The sequence below is a fragment of the Castor canadensis genome, chromosome 1, assembly GCF_047511655.1.
Source record: "Castor canadensis chromosome 1, mCasCan1.hap1v2, whole genome shotgun sequence".
Lineage (NCBI taxonomy): Eukaryota > Metazoa > Chordata > Mammalia > Rodentia > Castoridae > Castor > Castor canadensis.
In genome coordinates, this window is record NC_133386.1 from 200,857,774 (window position 1) to 200,861,632 (window position 3,859).

Genomic DNA, 3,859 nt, shown 5'->3' on the forward strand with positions numbered 1-3,859 from the left:
GATGCTAGTCTCTTGAAAGTTTGTGCATATGTTCCTAGTTGTAATAAAAAAGAAAGGCTTAATAATGTTGTATTATACAGTGGAAGTATTGGACTGTTCTGTCAATTGCTAAACTTCTTCAGAATTTTAATAATTTATTTCAAGTTTGTCATTGCAGTCCTGATCCTTCTGGAGCATTTATAGACAAGCTCATGGAAAATGACTCTGACAAGTACCTATCTGTCAACCAAGTGAGACATTTCTAAGTATGGGTGTGGTTTTGTGCTTTTCTTGCAAGACTTTATAACTGTTGTCTCTTGACAATTTGTGGCATTTTTAAGATGATGGGACATTCTCTATAGAGAAGACAAAATTAGACTTACAAATCTACTCCAAGTAATCCCAGCCTAAGAAACACTCTTTTTAAACCTCTTTGTTGCTTAAATTTAGCTAAAAAGGTCTCATTGGCATGACTTCCACCTGTCTGTTGTGCTACTTCCCCTCCAACATGGGACCAGACCACACTTTCCAGGAGAAAGTTAATCCTGGAAACAAGGGACCAAAATACCCAATGGGCAAAATCTTCAGGAGCAACCGTTCAGAGAAACAGTTTAAAAGGACTATAATTTGAAAGGACTACACAAAAGAGGAAACATTCTTCAGATTTAAGTAGAGTCAATTATGCCAGAACTCTAACACTAACCAAAGCCAAGAGATTAAACAGAGGGTTCTCATGCATTTGTTATCTAGCTTAAAGCCTTCCAGGCTTTCAGCAAAAAGAAAACTCATGTCTTTAGCCAGGGCCTTCTGATTAAGCAGAGGCAATACAACTATTTCTACTCACTCCAGATATGTCCTGTTAAAAGTTCATGTTCATGGATTTGTTTACTCCTGTAAGAAAAATTATCTTTTCTATCAAAGTATTTGTTACCCTCTTAGATTACTTAAAAATTCCTCAGGTTGCCATCTTAAGTGACTTGCATGTTTAAAGGGTCCTTGCTTCTTCTTCCAGATTCCTGTACAACTCCATTGCCCGCCAAACTGCATGCCCTAACCCATCCCCCAAGCCCTTTAGCCAACTGAGAAAGACTGTGAACCTTTGACCTGGACAAATCCCAGGTGAGGGGCAGGTACGACCGCGTCCAGGACATAAGGAGGAGCCACTGTCAGCCATCTTGTGCTTGTGTGTTGCTTAGCAGGAGTGAGCACATGCTTGCACCCTCTTGATCAAGAGAAATTGCCTTGTCAAGATTTTCTGTCTCTTGTGTGTCTGTTTCCGGCATTGGAGGGTTATCAATTCCAACAATTTGGGGGCTCTGTCTGGGATTTTACATTCCATCTGGGAAGGGGGTCCTGGCCCTTTCCCTGGGAGACACATCCTGCTGCCTGATTGCAGTGGCCCCGAGGCTGGATGGAAGACAACAACTTTCCAGATCTGCTAATGAACTCAGACTGCAGAACTTCTTGACAAAACGGGTGAAGGAGCTCTGAAGACAAGGAGTTGACAATTACATCCACACACTGAGGTCTGTACTTACGGCCCTACAGGTTATTGACACTATAGAAGTAGCAGAGGATCCGTTGTCACCACAGTCTGGCTGCTTAGCAACATGAACAAGTTGGAGGAACCAATACTGAGGAATGTACCTGGAAACCATAGACAGGACAAAATCAGGAGACTGAAGTCAGGGGAAAGGCAGAAAAATAAGACGTATTAACTAGAACTTTTGTGTTAACTTTCACTGAGAGGATAAGAGGAATGATGCATTCTATTCTTTTTGCTTAATAAGATGTGACGTGAATATGGCCCATGTCATAAATAATGATTTTGGATGGTTACATCATGTAACCTTGTCATTGCTTTACAAGTATATACATAATTTATTTGGTCACTCCCCAACTTTGCAACATGAACTTGTTTTTTTTAAAAAACCACCCATTACATACAAAGATGTTATTCATACACCAAATAAATTTGTATATCTTCATATCCTGTTGTAATTTAGAAAAGGATCAATCTTTATTAGTACCTATCAAGCTTAGATGCCCCACAGGGCTGTTTTTATATGTTGTCTAGTTTAATACTCTTTCTTTCCTACAGTGACAATATTAGCTCCATTATACAGAACCAATATTGTGCCTGGAGAGATATTATCAGACTCTTCTGTGTTATGAAACTGAAAGCCCCAAAGGTTATGTTCCCACCACTACACTGAGCCAAAAACTAAGCTCCATCTAAGTATCTTCCATGCAAGGGTGTGGCATAGTTTTGGGCACACACATATGTTGCAGGAATGGTACAGAAAGTATGTCTGACCATCGAGAATAGGACTCAAACCCAGGTGGCTGGAGGAAAGGAAGGTTTATTATGCCAGCAGGCCAGCACCTGGATAACTCCAAAATGGCGCAGGCCCCGAGCTCAGGGTGGCTGAGGTTTTTATACTGAGAAAAGCAGCAAGCAAGCAAGGAAGGAGTGCAGAAGCAGACTTGGCAGTTAGCTATTCAAGGTTACAATAGCATGTCAGCACAGCTGTGGACAACGGCCATCCACAGTTTCTAACGAGATAGCTGGATGCAGGGCCCCCAGCTAAGGAGAAGGGCTTTACTCGTCTTTGGTTCTTTTCCCAGCTTTGATCTTTCTCTGGGTTTCCTTATCACATAGGATCACAGAAGAGCTATTAAGAGATAGAGTCCAAAAAAGTCCACTCCACAGAGATCCAGGTGTTTTTTACTTACAGAAACAATAGCAAGTAAGCATGACAATTAAGCATGCCTTTGTGTCTTTGGATCTAATGATAAGATTTCTGTTTCACTTAGAATTCATCCTGAGAAAAACTATCCACTTACCAGAAGTTAAACATAAAGTAAGACCAAGTGCCTTCACAGATAAGCTTTGTCTTACAAGTCCCATAAGGGTCAACTGCCCTAAATGAGTTGATTTGTTCTATATGATCCATGCCTACCGTTTTACAGTTCTCCCAGAGTACATAGTTTCTTGTACAAAACATGGCAATGTATTATTTGTGACATTAACAACAATGATTTCTTGTCCAGTGACAACAAAAATGTTTGGTGATAAGGAAACATCAAAGGTTTGGGGAACATTGCATCGAATTTAACAGGTTTATTCAAGCATCATTTTCATTGACTCAGGCACACAAATTAAGTATTTGTTTAATTTGCCTGTTGAGACAGAGTAGAGGGAGCCAACTCTCTCTAGGGAACAGGGACAGGATATAAGCTCTGCTAAATTCTGTTGAGAATGTTAGTTTCATGTTGAGCTTTCTTTAAGCCTATAGTGTAAGCAAATAATGTTTGGATTTTTCCTATGAATAGGAAAACCTCCAGAAGCAAGCTATCCAGGTCGTTGGATGACTATCGAGGTATTTCCTTATACCTGGCATCCTGAGCAGGGAGCTGTCAGCAGAGTAGCTCCTTCTCTGGCAGCTGGCAGAAATGCCCTCATGGCAGCCTGGCTGTTGTAGACCCTTATGATCATTCTGAGAACACTCCAGATCACTACAACTGAAGCCAGACTCCTGCCTTGCCCCAGTCACAACCCCTCCAGACAACCTGCACCAGCCTTGGAAGGCAAGCAGGACAAATCTCAGTAAACTTCCCTGCAGCTATTCTTGCTCAAGGTGGGAGGGGGAGCCCTCCTCAGTTACTCAGAAAGAAGCTAATGGTTGGTGAAACTTAACACTGTGCTCTGATTTGTGCAAATATAATCCTTCATTTGCATGCCACACCCATGCTGCACATCCCCTCCTGGCTTCATAACAGGAGTGTTCAGCACACTTTTCCCGTCAGCTGGGAGACCCACTCCCATCCTGCCCTCTGGTGTTGCAACATTAGGCCCAAAAAAAGGCTTCTCCGAAAG

At 41.8% G+C, this 3,859-nt stretch overlaps 1 protein-coding gene across 7 annotated transcripts in view; it reads right to left on the reverse strand.

Annotated features, from left to right (window-relative positions):
• The window catches only part of LOC109683265 (phospholipase A and acyltransferase 2-like), a 113,484-nt gene that overhangs the window by 108,833 nt on the left and 792 nt on the right, over positions 1-3,859 (reverse strand). For 5 of the 7 annotated variants that reach the window (XM_074048005.1, XM_074048001.1, XM_074047956.1 and 2 more), the window contains exon 2: positions 1,518-1,626. The gene's annotated coding sequence lies outside the window, so the exon portion shown is untranslated. Of the gene's footprint in view, positions 1-1,076; positions 1,627-3,859 lie in introns of all 7 variants that reach the window. The other 2 variants (XM_074047976.1, XM_074047969.1) reach the window with 2 other exon arrangements.